Raw genomic sequence first — 22,602 nt, 5'->3', positions numbered from 1 at the left:
CTCCTGGACCGACCACTCTCTCCTCTCCTCCCACTTCGAACCCTTTGGCCCTCTGTCCGAGCCTCCCGCTGCACTTCCAGCCACCTTTTCCAGAATTTGACCGATGAAGTGAGTATCAGTCGCTGCCTTTGCTTCTACATTCATTCTCCCTCCCTCCCCTGCTTCTGACTCCCCATTTGAGTCATTCTTGCTAACCTTCACCTCTCCCATCCTTGCCCCTGTCATGAGGATCCACCTGCAGCCTGCCTCACAGTCAAACAGCTGGTATGATTCCAATCTAGCATTCCTGAAACGCAAGTGCAGAGTGGCTGAATGGAAGTGACAGACCTCGGGTTAAACCTCTGACAAACTGCTCCTAAGGCAATATCGTTTTTCTATCTGCTCCAAGAAGAGGGCCCACATCTTTGGAGCCACTAACAACATGGTTGAACTTTTCAAAATCTGCAAGGAACTTGCCAATCAAACCTGCAGTCTCCAACTCTTTCCTTCTATCCCAGGCTCTCTGCACCACCCTGGCCTCCCATTTCTCATCTAAAACTCAGGACATCCTTTCCTCACTCTCCACCACCCCCACCTCCCATCCCACTTCAGTTTACCAGCCTCCCTTGCTCCCCTCCCTCCAGCCCCCACATTTTCCTCCCCCCTGCCCATAACACCTGATGAGGTCTCTAAACTCGTCCGCTCTATGAAGGTCTCATCCAGACAGGTGCACCCCTGCTCTTCTAGAACCAATAGAGACAACATCTCCTCTCTCTCCCCTGCTCTTCCCGATTTCTGCAATCACTCCCTCACCACTGGCTCTTTCCCTCTTTCCCTCAAGCACTCTCTTGTGCATCCTCTCCTAAAAAAGTCATTAGCTGAGCCCTCCTTCCCGGTTAACTATCTCCACTACCCCCTTCCTGGGTAAACTCTTTGAGAAGTTGGTCTTGCCCCCAACTGAACCTTCATACTGAACTTGTTGGTTGCCTCCATGACCAGCAATCTGGATTCCGGGCATCCAGAGGCACAGAAACTGCTCTCCTGAACACCCACAAAGACTTGCTCACAAATCTTGACTCTAACTCGCCTGCTGTTCTCATTCTCCTCGATCTCTCATCCACCTTTGACATGGTCAAGCATTCTATCCTTATAAAACAGATCTGTAATACCCTGGGTATTGCGGATCGGGCACTGGATTTGTTGACCTCTTTCCTCACTAACCACCCTTCTCAGCTGCAAGTGGGCCCTTTCTCCTCTACCACCTCAGTCTCGAATGGTGGCGTCCCGCATGGCTCTATCCTATCACCGTGTCTCTTCAATATCTATCTTGCCCCTTTTGCTCACCTGATCTCCTCCTTCTCTCCTCATTTCCAGTGTTATGCTGATGACACACAGCTTTCCTTCAAACTTCCCTCTACTACCTCCTCCTCCTCCTCCTACTCTCTCATCCCTGATTGTCTGACTGCCATCCAGGCCTGGTGTGCAGCTAATGATCTCTGTCTTAATGCTAGTGTGATGGAGTGCCTTCTCATTGGGAAACCTATGCCCTGTTTCCCTCCTACCCTCTGGCCACCCTCCTTGGGCTCTCTATCCTCAACATGCTGTGAGGCCAAAATCCTTGGAGTCTCTTTGAGGCTCTCTCCTTCCCCCTCACATCTTGGACCTTGCCAGGAAGGCTCACTTCCAGCTTCACCTCCTTAGAGGCATTCTCTCTTTCCTCACCTTTCCCCAGAAGCTCAACATCTCCAGAGCTCCAGTCCTCTCCAGGCTGAACTACTGCAACAGCCTTTTCCTCAAGCTCCCCCTTTCCTCCCTAAGCCCCCTTCAGCTAATCCAGAATAGGGCTGCAAGACTTATCATTGGCCTCAAGCACAGGGACCATATGTCTCCAGCACTCATATCTCCCCACTGGCTCCCGGTGGGAAAGAGGCTCAAATTCAAGGCCCTCTGCATCATCCACAAGGCTTGTTGGGGCCTGAACCACACTATCTCCAACTTTCCCTCTATAAATACTTCTCTGCTAGATCTCCCCGCTCCTCTAACTGCAACTCTCTGTTTATCAAACGCTTCTCCAAGCAGAGAGTGGAGGCAGGTCTCTCTCCTTACCTGGTGCCTCTCTTTGGAACAGCCGTGTTGCCCCTCTAAGACTTGAGCTGGACCTCCTTAAATTCCGGAAACTTCTCAAAACTCTGCTTTTCTCCACCTCTTTCCCTCTTTCCCTTCCCTGCTAATCACCCCACTGCTGCTGCGACTGGCGGCCTGGTCCTTCATGGATCTCACAGGTTACCAGGCCTTCTACCAAGTCGAGATCAGTACCCTACCCCACCCCCCGCAGCACTGCCCTTACGGGCCCCCTGACTGACAGCTGTGCATCGCACCCATGGGATTGCTCCACCCTAGTACTTAGCCAGCCGCCTCCTCCCTTGGCTCCCCTTGGCACCTCCCTCCTGGGATCCTACCAGCACGCCAGCACGTGTCCTTACCCTGCTCTCTCCCACCACCCCTCCTTTCCCTATCTCCCTCACTTCTCTTCACTGCACTTACATGTTCAAATGTCACAAGGCCTAGTAGGACCAGAATTGTATATTTACTGTTTTTTCTAGTGTTATTTACTCCCCTGTTCCTTCCCCGCTTTGTCTTTTGGCATCTTGAAACACTATTCTGCTGTATCGGCACCTAACAAATGCTCAATAAATAAATGCTGACCAGTGATACTGATAAAATGACAATGTGCATTTGCACTTTGACCCAAAAGAGCAGGGACACAGAGCAACAAGCATTCAGCTACCGTTCAACATACAAGAGGCAATCAGTGGTGCTCTCTGCCAAAGGGAGTAATCCAACATGGCGCAGGAACATGAATCTAAAATATATATGGGGTGAATGATCCTGAACTGAGAACATAGAAACTTTCAAGGTATCCAGTGTGACCCAGTCTGTCAAGTGTATCTTGCACTGGCTTACCTGGTCCTAATATCATATGTTATGATATCATGCATTTGTATAGTGCCTCTTGGCATAGTTTATAGTATCTCAAAGAGCTTTTCCTGTCAGAGAGGCAAATGTTGAGTATGAGACAACATTCAGCTGTGGTAGGAAGAAGCAGAGTCGGGTAGGTAGTTGGTATGAGCATGAGGGATAGATAAGATGCACAGGAAGGAATGAGAAGGAAAATGTAGAGGAACTACGTGAACAATTGGACCACATTTACTGTGGCACTCAACTGTATTCTATGGGGCACAGCACCGAAAGGAGAGCTAGCTGGAGAAGAGGTATTCAATGGGCCAGGAGGGGTGTTTGGAATGATTTCATGTAATTTCGCTGACTCCCTTTTTTCCCTGTGTTGCTGCTGGAGTTTTGCCGAAAAACGTAATCGATTTTTTTTTATTCTCTTTGAACCCCTCCATGATTTACTTATTCTTTTTTTTCCCTTCATCCCAAACCATTTATACCCTTTCCCACCCCCCAAAAAATGTCAATGGACATTTTCGACAAAACTCCCGCGCCTAAACACCCATCGAAAAAACAGGTGTCAGCAAAAGGGCGCAATACCGTATCGTATGTACTCACTGCATGGTGAGCCTGTGCACGTTGAAGCCATGACCAAGAGATCACAGACAGCAAATCCCTTCCACTTACTTCCTTGGGCACCCAACAACATTTGGGAGGGGTTCTATGTCATAAATCTGATTTTGCCAAGTTCACAAAAGTCCCCAGAACACTGTGCAAACCACCTCACCTTTTTGGTTTGCTCATTTATGTCATGGCTACCAAAACCCTGGGCTTAAGTGTAAAGTGCGTGAGGACACAAGGCATGTCTATGGCAAGACTTTTGAGCCTGGTAAGCTAAGGCATGTACAACCCATGCCAAAGTACAAAGTAAACACCGTGTGCAAAACCCCTCTTATTACCTCCCATAAACCCTGAATGGCCACAAACGGTCAGGTTCTGTAGATGGTAAACTGGAAGGAAACATGGGCACATTTAACAGATGGTGGGATTTCGAGCAGGGCTTCCCTGAGAGCAAATGTCTAGTCCAGCCTCCTGAAGGTGCCTGAGGCCTGCTAGGGCCTTTAAGTTAATGGCTATATTGGTGTGTGTGGCAGGAATCCCTTGAGGTTGAGAATGGGCGCTTATGGGAGTTAATTTACATAATCCAGCCTATGACTAGATCTTTCACCCTGGGATGCACTTACTATGCACTGTTATTAGAGGGCATCATGCAAATGTTCGGTCAAAGCAGGGGTGTATGGTGTAGTTAACAGATTAGATTTCCAGATCTACGCTCTGTTTGAAAAAAAGAGGTTCTATTTGCCTCAAAAGACCTACAGTCATTGCAAACTGAAACATGGCGATTCTAGGCACATGCTAAGATACATGTCTCCCTTGATTTGTACCACGTTATCGTTGGTCTAGTCATTCACCAACTGAATATGTCCACAGGGGGGAGGGCATTACCAGAAGGAGGAGATGCTGGTTCCACCCCTCAGAGAAAAATGCTGCAATGTTCTTTGCCATGTGCATAGATTGGGAAGGGCAGCGACCAGGTCCACACAAATCAGAGGAAATGGGTCCAATGCTGGTACCATTTGGCAGTTTATTCTGCCATCTCTCCAGGTAATTTGTCAGGTGCCATTTTGACAAAAGAGGTGTGCAAGCCTCCATAACTGTCTATGGCAAAGTGACATCAGTAGTGTGTGTTGTGACAAACTCAATGCATTGGTTGATTTCATTCCATTTTAAAGTGCATGGAGTGTGTTGCTATTCTTGCCTCCTCAAAAAGCTTCCCCTGTGTTTCCCTGTGTGTTGATGGTCGATAATCATAACGTGTATAGCTTAAATGTATTCACATATATTGATGGTTTCATTTCTTCAGAATGTGGTTGCAAACAGTATCACAGCATTGCTTTTGTGTACTGGATGTTTTGGCGTAGTGTGGTGTTTACACCGTTTGCATTCTTTAGCTCACGTCAACATATATTCCTGGAAGATTTGACTGAAATCAAACTAAAATGGCATCAGAGCCTTGTCTGTGCCACACCTCTGGGGCTCGCTACCACAGCAGTTGGTGGTGTTGTCAGTTCATATCAGAGAAATGGTGCCAGAGAGCCAGCAAGTAAGGAGCAAACTCAAACGCGGGAGGTAATTTCCCTCCAAGCGTGAATGAAACGCTGGTGATTCTGCAGCAGCGCCTCCATCTGCTGCTCAGGGACCATGACATTGTTTCTTTATTAAGGAGCTATTTGCCATTCGTTCCATGATGGGATTCTTCACATTCAAGCGAGCCATGTGATCCGGAGACACAGTTTGCTAGGGTGATCTGAAGTTGAGGCCTTTTGACAAACTGCGCACTTCCAATTTATTATAAATAGATGCAGCATGTCCTTTTGAAAACGTTCCCATCACACCATTGGGATCTTGTTGAAACTAGGAAGAAATGGAGGTTGTGAGACCGTTCTCCCCTTCCTGACCTTTCCCCCCTTTCTTTAGAGTTCAACAAATTCAAGTTTTGAAGACAACCGCGATAATCACTAGTAGACAGAATTCAGCAAAATCAATCAGGAAATCTCTTCCTTCCTCATTGATTAGGAGAACAAGGTGATTTATGCTCTTCATATACTCATATTTTCACCTTCTTTTTTCTTCAATCTGGGGGATACACCCTTTGCTCTTTCCTTGCACATAGCACTTTATATTCATTGTATATTTAGGAAACATTATAGGTATTACGGGTTCAGCAGTAATGGTTGCCGCCGAACTCGTAACACCATTCCGCAGGCTGATATTCTGGTACCACGGTGACATTACAAGTACTGGCGGCACGGGATGTCAGGCGGCGCAAAGTGCATGTCCCCATTTCCTTGGAGTCCCAATGGGCCCCATGGGAATGGGGACACGGAAGCACTGCATTGTTGTTAATGGTGTTGGTGCTTCCGTGTAAACCAGGCCCGCAGGGGGCAGTGCCCACCACAGGTCAGACCTGCTGGGAGCAACGGCCCCTGCGGGCATACTTGTAGTCTGGCAGTCTGGAGCAGGTGCCGGTACGCTGTTACCGGCACCCTTATGTTTGGGCAACCAGGCTTATAATGAGGTGTAGGTTGATTACCAGTTTTTTATTCACTTCTGCCAAAGCCAGCTAAATGCGGATTTATGAAAAAAAAGCCAAAAATAGAATAAATAAATAAATGTTGTGGCATTAGTGTACCTTCATTCCTATTTTTTCATTGTTGTTCTATGTCATTTTCCTCCTGGGCATAAAATGCCCCGAAGGGACCTGTCACATTTGCAGATAGATGCAAACGGGTCCCCTCCAGGCATTTTTTATCAAAGGTGTACATATAGGTTTAATCACCTGTACGCCTTTGTTTTTGCAGGTTGCAGTGCAAATAGAGAAAACATTGCCTGCACGCATGCCAGGCAGCATTTACAGTAGATACCTATGAAATCCGCCTTCTTTTTGCTGGTGTAAAAAGCTGGCTGATTCCAGAGGAATCCACAGCATTTACACCAACATGAACATGTCACGCTGGCGTACATGCGGTCGCATTTTCATGGGGGAGATAGAGATTGAAATTCTGTTGCCTGCCCCCTTTATGCAATATATATAAAGGAAATTGTGGAGTAGAGCGAAATCCATGCGTACAATGTGTACGTATTGATTTTACACATGGATTTTCCTCTACCCCTTGAGGAAAACAAGCTGTTTCCTCCATATCAGTATTGAGGGTGGGAGGCGCACACACCATGCATGTAACTATTGAGTCAGGGGAAAAAAAAGCACCCAGTCATGTGTGTGTATATCTGACGCATGGAGTGAACTAAGAGCCGTTTGAAAGTATGTTTCCCAGAGCGTATGTACACAGTGTGGCCAGAGAGATATAGAGTCTCAAGACCTTTGGCATATATATCCATTAAAAAGCTATTTGGACAAGGTCATGCCTAATTATTTAGTGTACTACAGAAATGTACAACCATGTACACAATAGCACCATGATGTCTGCAGTGGAAGGGTGTTAATGTGTACTGCCATGTGTGTTTCTGGGACTATCTCTCCAGTGTGAAGATATGCAAACATTTTGCATTTATCAGTGATATCGATGCTCTGTATTGTGAGTGTGGCTTTGACAGGTTTCCATCTGTTAGTGTAATCCTTCCAAGTGACTTTTAATATTCAGTTGCCAATTGCCACTTATGATGATGGTACCACCAAGGCTACTGTCAAGGCAAACAATATGATTCACTTTAAATTACTATGAACCCCTAACTAACCTAAGAAGAACAGGGTTCATTTTCAAAGCGCAGCCTGATATATGGGCATATAATTTTGTCTGGCACACCTTTCAACAGTGTCTTGGTTGGTAGCATCAGAACTGTAGGGTAAATACCTGGCAACCAAAAGAAGCTTGCCTCCAAATGATGTATGTGTAGTGTGCACAGAAACAAAGTCATGAGCACTTTCACCTTTACATACTCTTTAAATATGCAGGAGAGGGGGGAGGGAGTATCAACAAGGTGTCATTGTTGGTGCAAGTGGAGGTAGGGTGGACATAGCTGGGGTTGGGTTGAGGACCAAAAGGGTTGATCGTTAGGAGGCGGTAACAGGGTTCCCTCAAATTAGACCTTCGGTTCAATTGGTGTGGAGAGACCAAAGGAAAATAAAGTGTAATTGCCACTTTTTTAAATGAAAACTTCACTGGTGGAAACCCAAGCATAGGTTAGACATTATATAAATTAATTTCAGCATATAGAACGTTTCAGAAAAAGGATCCATGCGAAAAGTATTTCAAAATGGAATCATTGCTGAATAGCCACATGGGACCCACTTGATTCTAACACCTGGTGGCAGGATTCCACTGCTGTATAAATTGGTGGCTGGATTACTGTAAATATGAAGCCATATTCAACCAAATATGGGTATAGTGGTATCCACAGTGTTGAAGTTATGGACAATCTGAAATGTGATGCAAAACGGTCCATTTGAATGCTCAGATGAAACAGACATCTGCTGAATCTATTTCCTTCTTATCAGAACTGACAAGCACGTGGCCCAGCTACACTCAGGAAATCCTTTGGAGCCCCAAGTGACAAAATAACTTCTCATCCCCTGTATGGAGAGGCTTGATTCCCGGGAAAAGGCTGAGGTCATGCGCTCTTCAAAGGACATTACAGGAGAGGGTGGAGAGCCACAGGGAAGATCTACACGAGGCAGGATGAGGGGGCTAAAACAGCCAAAAGAGCAAGCTGCACAATAAGAAGATCCCCGTCATTTTGGATCTGCTCTTTATACCAATTTCTCTTCCTCATGTGACTTCCTGCAGACTCAGGCTTCTGGATATAACAGTAAGAGAGGAAAACACAGAATAAAGGGGAGTGAGAAAGCCCAGGAAGGGCACTGCTCCCAGACAGCAAGATCTATGTGTGTGCCTCGGTTATTCTACCAAGTGCGGGCCTGCATGGTTCTGCTCTCCCCCGCACTACGCCACATTGGCAACGAGGCGGAAACGGCCCCATCACAGCCCATAACGCAACCCCATCAGGCAACTCTGCAAAATGCCGCAGGAACGCCCCAGGCACCCAACGGGCCTGCAGAATCACTCGCAGAGTCGTGCCCATGTGGGTGTTCCATCGCTGGGATCAGGAGCTCCAGCTACGCTTAACGTGAGTACCACCAGGGTGCTAGCGCTGCCCCAACCCACCACGTTAATGCCAGCATCTCCCACACAAAGGAGTTACTCCGAACTCACAGCCCGCGCTGAAGCCTGCAGGTACCTCAAGCGGCCACAGGAGGTGGCCGGAGTCACGGCACGGTCGCCTCCCTCTCAAAGGGCACACCGTTACTTACGTTACACAGAGAAGCCTGTGAGAACCACAAGCACCCACCAGGGGTCACTAGAGGCCGCGTGCAACACAGAAAGCCAGGGCCTAGTTTCAGTACACCATACAGTGTTCTGGGAAAAGTACACCCAAGCAGGGAGAATCCCCCAGCCACTGGAATCCCACGGTTAGCGCCATCGCAAGAGACCAGCTGTCCACAGCACTGTCAAGTCCTGATTAGACATTCAGAATGGCAGCTGACTTCGCCACATCGCCTGCCAGGAGACCAGCCCAAAACCCAACTCCAGCACATGGCTGAACAGGACGCAGGGCACGTTTATGAAACCCTTGAAGCCGTTTGGCCCCAGAGCTGCGCGGCGCGGGGAGCGATGGGTGTAACAGTTTGAACTGAGCCTAAAGTCAAGGAAAATCACGGTCGATGAAGAAAAAAGAATACTGCTCATGCTCAATCTTGGCACTGTGGCGCTGAGACTTTTCAATGCCCTCCAAACAGAGACAGAGAGGATGACTGCGATACGCTAAAGACGGTCCTAACCAAGAAATTCAAACCCCAGCTAAGCCCAGATTTTGAAATCTTTAAAACGAGCCAAGCTTGGCAGCAGCCGCAAGAGAACATTGACGATTTACATGGCCGACTGTGAGAAATGGCCATTGGCTGTAACTTCCCTGATGAAGAGTTTGCTGTCAGACAACAAGTCATACATGGCACATCTCCTTTGAAAAGGTTCGGAGGACTATACTATCATAAACCAACCACCCACTAGAGACCATCCTCACCATGGGGTGACAGCACGAGAGAACATATGAGCACATGGCAGAAATGGAGCAGATGATCAGCTGCCTAACACTCGTCACTGAAACCTCGAACAACAGTATGACCATCATCAATGCAGTGCGGCACAGTAAATCTCAACACATGCGTCCGCACCACCGAACAGACCCAAAGACTGCCTATGGTGTGGTGGCCCAACAACACAAAGAAGAACCGTGCCCAGCGTACAGCACCACATGCTAAAAATGCAGGAAAATAAATTACTATGCATCTATATGCCTCAGCTCTAAGAGCTCGAGAGAACAACCACCTCAGCAGCGTTCACGAGAATGGAAAAGTGACTGAAGGACCAGGAACATACAACCGTTCTGCCCACGGCAACCAGACCAACACTCGCAGAGACAGCCCACCAGAGTCAGCAACATTCCCAGAGGCCGAGGCCGCGCCGTCGATGGAGGCGATGCCAACAGCAGCAGCAAGGATGATGACCATTCAAGCAGGGAGCACTCCCTGAACCACAAAGCACAATACCGAAGGCCGAGAAAAGAGAAAGCGCACATGATATCTGCAGTCAAGCCAGCCAACAGACATCAATCGCACAACACCAAATCGCACCGCACGTGCGTAGTAACAGTGGGGGACATCCCGGTGAAGATGATGATTGACACCAGCGCCACCATAAATGTCATGCCAACAACGAAATTCACCATGCTCCACCGTAGACCAACCCTATGGCGCAAACACATTCAGCTATTCGCCTACATGTGTAAGAAACCCCTACTAGTCTTGGGATACTTCAAAACATGCCACACCTACAATGAAAGCAGCTGCAATACACGCATCTATGTAGTCGATGCTGGAATAGAAACATTACTCAGCTGCCCCACTGCTGAAAAACTCCAGAAGATCCTGTTCACATTTGCAATACGCTCAAAAGAAATTGACCACCTACTGTCCAAACACAAGAAGCTGTTTCAAGGTATCTGGTGCCTGCGAGGGAGCGCAGTTAAACTTTACATAGACCCCACAGTGGAACCACGAGCAGTACACCACCGACAGGTCCCGTTCCACATGCGAGCAGCAGTAGAGGCAGAACTCAACAAGCTGAAAGACCTCAAGATAATTGAGAAGACCACAGGCCCCACCCCATGGGTGTCCCCCATGGTTGTATCAGCAAAACCTAAACATCCACAAGCTGTACGAATTTGCAATGACATGCGCCTACCCAATGTTGGTATTGGGCGCGTAAGTCATATCACCCATATCTATTATCTAACTGATAATAGACCTGATAGGTGCCACCATGTTCAGCAAGCTAGACCTCAGGTCAGGGTATCACCAGATCCATCTAGCAAAGGAGGTGAGGTACATCACAACCTTCTCGTCACACCTGGGGCTGAGAAGATACCGTTCGCAAAACCTTGGCATATCCTCCACAACTGAAGTGTATCAGCATGAAATAAGGAAGGTGCTACATGATCTATCTGGAGTCACAAATGTCAGTGATGACATACTAGCATATGGCAAGACGGAGAAGGAGCACAACAGATGGCTCGTAACAACACTCCAGAGACTGGAAGAATCTGGACTGACTCTCCATGAAGAGAAGTGTGAGTTTGGGCAGTCCACGTTAAGCTTCTTCAGATACGTATTTAACGAAAAAGGGGTGTCCCCGGATCCTAGCAAAGTAGCTGATGTCAAAAATGCCTGACCTCCCACCAATCCGACGGAGGTATGCAGCTTCCTAGGGATGCCAACATAATGCAGAGGATTCATCCCTGACCTGGCCACCATAGCCATCCCACTACGAGACCTCACCAGGACCAAGTCAACATGGGAGTGGGGTGAGAAGCAGCGTTCCAGAAGATAAAGGACTCCCTGTCCAGTGATGCCACCATGGCGTTTTTTGACACATCACAAAAGACCGAACTGCTGGTCGATGCCAGTCCGGTTGGCATGGGAGCAGTACTGACACAGACCGACCGAGATGGAACAGTAGTACCCATTGCATTTGCGAGCCGCGCACTCACCCCAACAGAAAGAAAGTATGCGCGCATTGAGAAGTAAGTGCTTGCCATTATATGGGGATGTCGACACTTTCACGTATATATTGTAGGACATCCAGTGAAAGTAAGGATCGCAAATCCCTAATCCCAATATTCAAAGGGTCAGCACCGCACCGCCCAGCTGGGATAGAACGCTGGATGCTCCAGTTGCAACAGTTTGACCTGGAGGTACAGGACCGAGCAGGAACGGACAACCCGGCAGTCTTCCTGTCATGACACCCAGGACCCGCCACAACAACAGAATACAAGGCAGCCAAGGAAACATATGAGCATGTGTACCATATTATCGAGTGTGCCAGGCCCAAAGCAATGAGGCTAGACAAGATGATATCCAAAACAAACAAAGACACCTGCCTTCAAATCGCCAAAGAAGCCATACTAGTGGGCGAATGGAAAACATTCCTCACAGCAGTCACCCATCGAACGCCACAAGCATAAGAACTATGAAAGCGCTATTTGGAATCAAACACGAGCTGTCAACCTTGCCGGAGGGGCTCATCCTCAAGGGACACCACATTGTGGTACCCTCCAGCCTGCAAGACTGGGCACTCCAACTTGCGGACGATGGGCACCAGGGGATCGTGAAGACTCAGGCATTACACAAATCATGGGTATGGATGCCACAGATACAGCAGAAAATCATGTCCCTAGTGGAAATGTGTGCATCATGACAAGCCACACGCCGGCCTGGACCGTCAGAGCCCATGGCCTGCACGCCCAGAAGCGAGCGCAGGAGGGACGCAGTTAGGATGGACTACTGCCTGATTGATAATGAGGCATACTTCCTGGTGGCAGTGAATGAATACACACGGTAGCTGGAGGTAGAACCAGTCAAATCCACCGATGCAGTTGTGATGCTGGAAATGCATCAGAGGGACAGGGCATCTGAATCCTTGTCCTTTATTGCTATATCATGTATGTTCTGACTTGTTTTCCATGCAGGGGTTCATGTGGGGCCCCTGGCGGTGCAGCTCTACCTGTATTTTGTTTGGTGAACAGACCGTTGGGATACCCTAATGGCACCCATGGGTGGGGGTACTACTCTGTACTTCTAGTGTATGTTTTTGGGCACCTGTGTGTGGCCCACAGCGCAGGCTATGGGCTGGTGGCAGCTCCGTGCTGAATTGACAGGTGCCCTGAGTGTCCTCCATTTTGAGATGTCCGGCCCTGCCATTGGCATCAGTAGATTCCTGATGGAGACAAGATGGCCCCCGCAGCCTCTTGCCTTCCATCGCCTGCTACCTTGGTTTTCCCAAAGTCCCGGGAAGCCCTGACTCTGTCCCTCCCCCCTGACTGGCTGTTGGATGGAAGTTCCATATATGGTAGTGTGGGGAAGTGCCGACCAGACTGGCTGGAGCCTTCCCAATGACCGTATGTTGTGGGTACGCCCGTGGGGTGGGACCTGGGTGAATGGAGTGTGTGACGAATGTGCATTCTGTGTTATGGGTGTCTAGTATCTGGTGTTTGACACAATGACTGAGACAGCCCTGCCCGAAACTGGTATGAATGCAGTGTGTAGTGCTGAATGGCAGAGTACTTGTCCGAATCCAGATTCTGTGTTGTTAGTGTCTGGATGGAGAAGAATGGCCTGAATGCACTGTGTCCCTGATTGGCTGAATGACTGCCTGAATGCCCTTCTGAGTGATTGGTTGGCTGAGGTGACCCAGCACAATGAATGGAAGATCAACAGTATATCTTGGGGCCTCTCACTGATAAAAACTGTTCAGAAGCTGAAGTTGATACTTGATGCTTAGTCTCGAAGCCGAGGGCTGCAACCGTGCCCCAATGCCTCAGCGGAGACCATGTGAGCGTAACAATTGGTGGCAGCGGTGGGATACTTATGGTTTTAAGAATCGGTGTGTAACCTTGCCACTTACAAAATATCTGCACTTAGTTAAATTGAGGTTTAGTTGTGTACAAGATAACTACATTACAAGCGATGGAATCTATTGCGAATGGTAAATTGACTTGGATGAGCTTGGAGGCTCTACAGAGTGCTTGTGAAGCCAGGGAATTAGGCTTTGTGGATAAGTCTAGGGCTGAGCTGATATTTTCCCTGGTGGACTACCACATTGATTGAGAAGCTCTTGAAGTGGAGGATGTGACCATTGAGGCCCCTGCCCCTGGGGTTGCTGTTGAATCTGATTCTGGGAACGACACCATTCCTGCTGCCTCTGTTCCGACCTCTCGCAATGTTTCTTCAGGGAATGCCTTGGAACTTGAGTTATTAAGGATGAAATTGGCCTTTGAATACCGCAAGTTGGAAATAGAAGCTGAGCTTAAGAAAGAAGAGTTGGCACAACAAGTGGATCTCAAGAATAGGGATCTTGAAATCAAATATAAGGACCCTGAACTTACGTACAAGGACACTGAATGTCAGAAAATCCAGCTCGAGAAAGCTAGAGTGGAGACTTCAGCGAAACCAGTTGAGAGAGTCAGGCCCCAGCCACAAAGTTTATGAAAGATTTGGTTTGTGTGTTTGTGGAGGGTTCTGATATCCTCCAATGGATGGAAGCGTTTGAGATGGCTTGTGCAAACCATGATGCTGATAAAAGAGATTAAGCTAAGTGTTTGTTAAGCAGAGTGCCTCAGACTGGTTATGACTTTATTCTGAAACTGAGTGTGGAAGAAAGGGGTCAGTATGAGTGCATGAAGTATGCTTTGATTGCCAAGTTTGGCAAGACACCAACCCAATACCTTAAAAAGTTCAGGGAATTTAAGAAACGAGAGAATGGGGGTCATTACGAGGTTGGTGGTAAGGGGTTACCAGCACCGGTAAGGATGCCGGTGCGGTAACCCCTCACCTCCGTATTCCGAGGTCCCTTAGCGGGTCCATCTAAGGCCAGCTGGTTTTAAGGGATCATGGAGCTGTTAAGGGATCATGGAGCTAATAACAAGCCCGCTATTTGCGGGCCCGTTATTAGCTCCTTCCCCATTCCCATTGAGCCCTATGGGGGCTCAAATGGGAATGGGGAATGTTATTCAGAATGGGGACTTACCGGGTCCTCCAAGGTCGGAATGACCCGGTAAGTCCCCATTCCAACTACCCGGACCCGGAACCAACTTTGGAGGCAGCCATGGTGCTAATAGCACCATGGCTGCCTCCGAACACGGAATGACCCCCAATGTGTCTTGTGTTGTCTGGGTGAGGGCAGCACACATGAACATGATTGGGTGGATTGATGATTACAAAGTGAAAACGTTTGTTGAATTGTCACACCTTTTGTTTTTTGAGCATTTTTCAGAAGCCTGTTCACCGGAGCTGTGTCAGTATGTTGCTGAACAGGACATTTTAGATCCCGTTAAGCTGGCCAGGCTGGCTGACAAGTGGGTCTCCCACCGGGTGTCCCCTAAGGACTCCAGTGGGAAGGACAAGGATAAAGAAAAGGGGACCTCTCAGAAGGCTGAGGAGTCACAAAAGCTTCCTCTCCTAAGACCCAAAAACCTAGTGGGGATAAGTCTTTTGTGGGTGGGAGTAAGAGTAGTGGTCCACCTGCTGCAAAGCAGGGTCCCAGTGGTTCCGAATCTGAAAACTGCTGTGTCTTCAAGAACTGATCCAAGAGAGGACCTGGTAAGAGACCTCTCCCTGAGCTACGATGGACCATCTTGCACCAGCTGATCTTTGCCAAAGCTCCCTGGTAGACAGACCTACGAAAGGCTGCATACCGGAGAAGAGGATGCGGAGGAGAATGAAGAGAAGTACTGGACAGCCGCCCACCGTCGCTGACCGCCGTCGCCGACTGGAGCCGCTGTGCTCCCTTTGCCTAACAACATTTTGATCCAAGGTTCATCACCGTCGACCGCTTTCATCCTGCCGGAGAAAGTCGAGGTCGTCGACGACCGAGGAGATTCCGCCGGGGGGTTTCACACCAACCGAAGACCTCAGAGACACAGACGAAGCTACTGAAGCCAGCCATGGTCATGGCCCATTCACCGACGCCAGATGCCAAGGACTCGATGCCCTTGCTGGGCCAAGGTTCTTCACTAACTCTTTGCAGCAATGAACCATCGTCATCGAGGTGCACAGCATACCTCCCCTGTTGCAGGACATTTTTGATCACTCATCAACGAGCACCGCAAGGACCGAAGCTGCTGCCTCAACAACACTGTTCACCTTTTCTTCATCTCGGAAGTTCGACGACACGTTACTCCTGCCTGAAAGGGAGCGCACTCAAGAAGGGCCAGTCAATTCCCTGACGAAAAACTCTACAACACAAGGTACATTGGGTTGTAGAACTATAGAAGAAGATAAGACTCTAATAGACAATATATGGACTGGGCTTGTAGTGCATCTTCATTTACACGTTGCCCAGGTGGGGGGATCCTCATACAGAACTGTGTCTGGTTGGTAGGGGCTCAGTATTCTGCCAATTGTCTAACCAACTTGTCTTCCTCCTAAGTCTATGGTTGATATAACATTGCTGTGTTGATTTGTATTCTATTTGAATTGAGTACACTTGATGCATTTTAATGGAATCAGACTAATAGTGGTACCACCTAGAACTGTATATATTTCTTATTTTAGAATTGTCGGAGCGCAAAGTGTATTATCGTGATTGTGTAGATAACTTTGAACCTTATTTATATAAAGACTGTGTTTTAACTAATACAGTGTGTGGACATTCCTTTGTGGGTGCTTGGGGACTACACTGTACGTAAGAACCAGCCCGCATCACCTCCTGAGAAGCTAGGCCTTGATTGCTCGTCAATTGTTACCGTAATAGAGAATCTCTGCTGGGGTCCTCTGTGCCTCTCCTCTGCCGTATAGAGAGCAGGAGTACAGACGCCCTCCTCCAGTGGTTGCTTTACAGCAGCCTCCGTAACATCAGCACTAGAGAAAATGTTTGCCGTCCATAGCATTCCGTCATCGCTCAAGAGCGACAATGGCTCACCGTTCCGAATCAAGGAGTTTCAGCAATTCCTTGACAACGTAGGAGTTCGACACCACCACATCACACCATATTGGCCTCAAGCCAATGGAGATGCCGAGAGATTCATGGTCTAACAAATGCGTATGAATTGTCAAAGACCGAAGGTGACCATGGCTACTAGCACTGTACCAGTTCCTCCGGTCATACCGACAAATACCTCATTCAGCTACACAATTGAGGCCAGAAGCCCTCATGTTTGGGGACCCATCCAGGCAGGATTTACCCTATACCATTCTTGGTGTCCCCCCCACGCAGACCTAAATAGAACAGAGAAGACAAGAAAACAACGCAAGAGAAGATCAAACGAGGAGAGCAACACCAAGTGACCTACAGGTTGGAGACACAGTGCTGGCCAAGAACTGAGCCACTCCAAGAAAGATGATACTCCCATTTGAATCACTACCCTGGAAAGTCACTCATCGAGACCATGGATTGGTGACCGCATCCCAAGGCCCTGAGACAGTCATATGAAACGTGTCCCACTTCAGGCGGATACCAAGCACCACCTGGCAGGTGGCTCCCGAAGAAGAAGCCCCCATGAGAGCAGACCTCAGGACACTGGAGCAAGCGGCCAGAGTAACAGGTCAAGGGGAGCTGGCTGGAGCACTGCCAGAATTAAGCCTGTGGCCAGAGGAAACCCTGAAGGACACCACCAAGCCTGCCACCCCAAGGAGGGAAGACGGTGGATGGTACTCGCTCCGCCGACGACCAGACCATCCAAGCGACTGCGCAGATTTATCCTGAACGGCACATACCAGAGGACTAGAACTGGGGAGAAGCACAGCCACAAACCGTAAGACTCTGAAGCTTAAAGCCAGTTAAAAGAATGGCCTAAGGATACGTATGATGAGGCAACTGTTGAAATATTCAGAATGTTCATGTTTGTTATCCAAGTTGAAGAGGGATGTGATGGCTAGTCGCCAACTGTTAGCACTAGCTACGTTAAAGGTGGCCTGTTCGAGGGCTTCAGCACTGGTACAGGCACAAAAAGGCAAGCTATGGATCGGAAAAGAAAATGCAGTGCTGATAGTTTACCTAAAGTGAACTGACAACAGAAAAGTGTCTTTGAAAGAACTAAAGAGGAGTCATTCACAAAATGATTCCTCCTGTTAGATTGGGCATCTTGCTCAGTGCCATGATGAAAAAGGTGCTCCTGTTAAATGGTGCAGATAAAAATGCATGTCATGTGTGGGATGGATGAGTATGTTTCATTAGGAATGCGTGAGTGAGAAAGAGTTTGAATTGAATACCTGATGTGAGTTTTAACTTGAAAATAATTTTACACAGCACTTGACACTTTAACAAGATTACTGTTTCAATGATAAAACTTGGTGTTGTATTCAACTGTCTTTCATGTACGCTTGTGTATTTTGCAGTAATTCATGTGTATATTAAAAAATTGATATTTTTGTGATTAAAATTCAGCTGTTTGATGCGTTGATTGAAAAAATGTATCTCTGCAAACACACATCGCAAAGGAAGATTCAACATCTGGAATCAGTCCTTCTGATCTACATGATATATTGTTCTTTATTTTATTAAATGTGGACATTCATATTCATAGTCACACTTTTAAAAATAAATGCCTCTTCATTAGTTTAGAAGTGACCTTTCCCTCCCACCTTTGTAATTATGGGTGTCGGAAGGAAGAGCCCTTCTTTCAAGTTAAATGCAGGGAGGTGCTGAAGATTCTAAAAAAGAATGCACACAGAATTGAGGGATTAAAATGGAGGGATAAATATTGAAGAATATTAATAGATACAACTGGAAGGAGGTAGCCGGGGAGCAGAGCTGAAACCATATGGACGACTGGTTCCCAGGCAGGCTGCAGATAGGAGCCTTTTGAGGATTTGATGAGTAAGCTGGGTTCCATACAGCCATGCTCATGAATATTCCTCGTTGTCAGGCTGGGAATCCGCAGTAAAAGAAAAAACAATTTAACTTTCACTTTAAAACTGAAATGTCCTCTAATCACTGTCCTCTGGGTCATACTTCCCCATCCAATGACTGCCCCCATCCAGTGACAGTCATCTCCCTAAGCCCCACCTCTGGCAGCCATCTTTAGACTTGGTAAGCATGTAAAGTGGCAGTGTGACCAAGAAGAGCCACAGAGGGGCAGGAGGGAGGGTTCACATGTGAATCCATGCCCAACGCATGCTGGAGAACAATAGTTACAGGTAAGTCACTTATACCTTCTCCAGCATGGAGTCTGGCATGGATTCACGTGCTCATGAATAATGAATACACAGCAGTACACATTACACACCCACAGGAGGTGGCAAGGCTCAACATAAGTAATCAACACTTACCCTGGAACAGACTCACTGCAAGCGAACAGGTTGCGTAGCATTACCTGGCCGACTCTGGACTCCTCTCTGGAATCCCTGTCCATGCAGTAGAACTTCATGAAGGTATGCATGGACCGCCACGTTGCAGCGATCGCTTTTGTGGAGTGGGCTCTTGGGCAGTCCGTCAGAGGCCGGTAATCCAGCCGATGACAGTGCATGATGCAGCCGGAGAGCCATCTTGAGATGGAAGCCTTGGACAATGCCTTTTCATTATACACAGATCCAAAGTTCACAAGTAATTGAGAAGTCTTCCGAAAACTCTTTGTGCGTGCCACGTAGAACTTCAAGGCACAAGAAACATCCAGAGAATGCAAGATTCTCTCTGCCGGCGATGAAGGTTTCAGGAAGAAAAAAGGTAACACCAAAGGCTTGTTTAGGTGGAATTCTGACAGAACCTTTGGCATGAAAGAGAGGTAAGTACGCAACACCACCTTCGATTTGTGGAAAGTCAAGTATGGCTGCTTGCAGGACAGGGCCTGGATCCCACCCATTCGTCTGGCTGATATGATGGCCACGAGGAATGTCGTCTTCCACGAGCGAATCTTGAATGGGGCTTGATGCATAGGTATGAAGGGGTCCCCCATAAGTCTTGTCAGGACTACGTTGAGTTCCCATGATCGGACAGGTGCCATCACCGGCAGGAAAGATCAAAAAAGCCCCTTGAAAAACAAGTCTGTGGTACCACAATGAGGATCTTTGCGGGGATCTGGTGTAGCGTTAGATGGCCCTCAAGTGTACCTTGATGGACGAGTGAGCCAGGCCAGCTTTTGCCAAGGAAACCAAGTTCAGAAGAATCTGCGGGCTGTGAGCCTCAGAGGTGTAATCTTCTGCGACCGGCACCACGCAAACAAATGCTTACACTTACGGCTATAGCACTTTAGTGTCGACAACGCCCTGGCTTTGGGGAGGACCTTCCTGCAGTCTGCTGGCAGCTCATAAACCCATCACTCTAAGGCTGCCGGAGACATGCCTTCAGGTTCAGGGATCCTGGGTTGTGATGAAGGATTGCGCCTCCCTCTCTGGTGAGTAGATATGGAAGTACCAGCAACTTGACTGGAGGCAACTCTGACAAGCTGAGTAGGTCCGGAGCCCAAATCTGTCTCGGTCAAACAGGGGTGATGAGTATCATCCTGCATGGACACTGTCTCAGTGTGTTGATCACACATAGCAGGAGAGGAAACAGGGGAAAGGCGTACAGAAACAAACCCTCCCACAGGAAGGAGAATGCACCCCCCCAAGCTCCTCGATTGGTGGAATCAGCTGGCAAACCTCTTGCATAGGGATTTTGCTGCTGTGGCAAAAAGATCGATCAGGGTCTGTCCCATTTGACAAATAGATGGTCCACCTGATCCTGATGAAGCTCCCACTCATGGGAGTTGCGCAGTTCCCTGATGAGGGAGTCTGCAATGGTGTTCTTGACGCCAGCCAGGTGGAGTGCGACAAATAACATGCCCTTCTCTGATGGCGCAGTGGCACAATCCCTTGCTTCCTGATGTATAACATGGTGGTGGTGTTGTCCATGAATATCATCACCCTCTTGCCCTTCAGAGACTTTAGGAAAGACTTGAGGGCCCAGAACACTGCCAATAGCTCCAGAATGTTGATTTGCAGATCCTCTCTTTTGGAAGCCACAGACCTCTGGCATGTAGATGTCCAGAGTGAGCCCCCTAACTTTCCAGAGAGGAGTCCGTGGTGATGGACTCCTCTCTGGAAAGTCCCATCCCCTGAGCAATGTTGGAGTGCACCCCCACCACTCTATTTCCTTGTTGTTGAGGATCTTGTCCGAAAAACTCCCGGACACTTACATCCAACGTGAATACAAGAATTCCTATAGGGTTCGCATCTGCAACCTGTAGAGGCGGACGAGGTAGATGCAGGATGACATCATGCCCAACAACGATTTGATGGCCCGAATCGCGGCCGTCTTCACTGACAACAGTCGCTGCACGTTCCCTTGAATGGCTGCAAGCCTCTCCTCCAAGGGTGATGACATGCAGGCCACTGTGTTGAGTCTGGCGCTGAGGAACAGCGCATTCTGCGATAGCGTTAAGCAAGACTTTGAATGGTTTATGGAGAACACCAGCTCCGTCAGTAGCTGGACGGTCTCCTTCATGTGCTCGTCGGGCAGTTCCCAAGAGCGTGTGCATATCAGCCAATCGTCCCGTATGTATGGCCTGCAGACACATGTGGGCTGCCCCTGAGGCCAGGCATTTTGTGAACACTCTTGAGGCTGACTTTAAGCCAAGTGGTCAGGCCTTGAACTGGAAATGTTGGCCTTGTACCATGGACCGTAGGAGCTTTAGATGTTTCATGTGAATGGGGACATGGAAATACGCATCCTTTAGGTCCAATGACGTCAAGAAATCCCCTTCCTCCAGTTGGCCGAGCACGTGTTGCAACATGACCATCCTGAATTTTTGGGACTCAGGTATTTGTTTAGATGGCGTAGATCTAGGGTGAGTCTCCAACTCCTGTCTTCTTTCTGACCAGAAAGTATCTGGAATAGACTCCGGAGCCCCAGAGTCACTGGGGAACAATCTATATCACCCCTTTCCGTAAAAAATGCCTGAGGGATGTGCTGCTACTGACATGGAACTGGTGGAATGCAAGGGTACCTGCGTTGGTACTACAAGGTGTGTCCCTGGGCAAGAGCGTCCAGCACCCATCTGTCCGGTAGTGTCCCTCTTCCACTTGCTGACGAACCTCATCAGCCGGCCTCCCACCAGGGTGCACAAGTGGGGCTGGATGTCTTGGCCGGTTCAGGTTTGCTTTGGCATTGGCGCCCTGCCCTGTAGGCAACAGTGAAGCTGACCTCTGCTACTGTAGACCTGAGAGCGACCCCTGTAGGCTGCCTGCATGTAGATCGGGGAGGTTGTCTGTACGGCATGGAGTATCACTTTGATCATCTGCTCGATTTCCCCCTGGAGGAGCGAAAAGACGACGAGCGAGGCTGCTGCAGAGTTCAATAGGAACATGCCATCTGTGTGTCTTTCTTTATGGGTTGAAGGGATCCGTCGACTGCCTTCCCAAACAGATTTTCACTGTCAAACGGCATGTCCAGCACCTTTGCATGAACGTCTTGATGAAAGTTAGTGGCCTTCAACCATCCCTGCTGACAAAGGCAAACACTGTTTCCCATCTGCCAGAAGCCCGAGTCAGTGATGTCTAGTGCCACTGTAATGGCATGGTCCGACGCCACCTCTCCTTTCTGGAAGAGGGCGAGAGCCTTGGTTTTCTTGTTGTCTTCAAGGAATTCCAGGATAGGGCCCAGTTTGTACCCGAGCTCCCGGTCATATTGGGACAAGAAAGGCAGAGCATTAGCTGCTTTGATCGTGGATGCCGCTGTGTAGATGACTCTCTTGCCTATGGCGTCCATCTTCTTCCCCTCGTTGTCCGGAGGGACTGATGATGTGGATGCCAGGTTGGCTGAACGTTTTCTTGCAGTGGCCGACACTACCAAGTCCTGTGACGGTTCTGACCCCAAACACTTGGGTGCGGAGTCCGGTACCCTGTATTTCTTCTCCAACCTGTCGCATTTGGTTGTATCCGTGCATGGGTTCTTCATGAGGTCCAGGCCTTCCTCCAAAATGTCATCCAAAAAGGGTACAGCCATGATCATCTTCCTCCTGGACTCCTGTCGTTGATATAAAAAGTCCTCCTTTTTGGTTTCC

The sequence above is a fragment of the Ambystoma mexicanum genome, chromosome 3p (assembly GCF_040938575.1).
Source record: "Ambystoma mexicanum isolate Mex_15411 chromosome 3p, UKY_AmexF1_1, whole genome shotgun sequence".
Lineage (NCBI taxonomy): Eukaryota > Metazoa > Chordata > Amphibia > Caudata > Ambystomatidae > Ambystoma > Ambystoma mexicanum.
Note: the sequence above shows the minus strand (reverse complement) of the source record.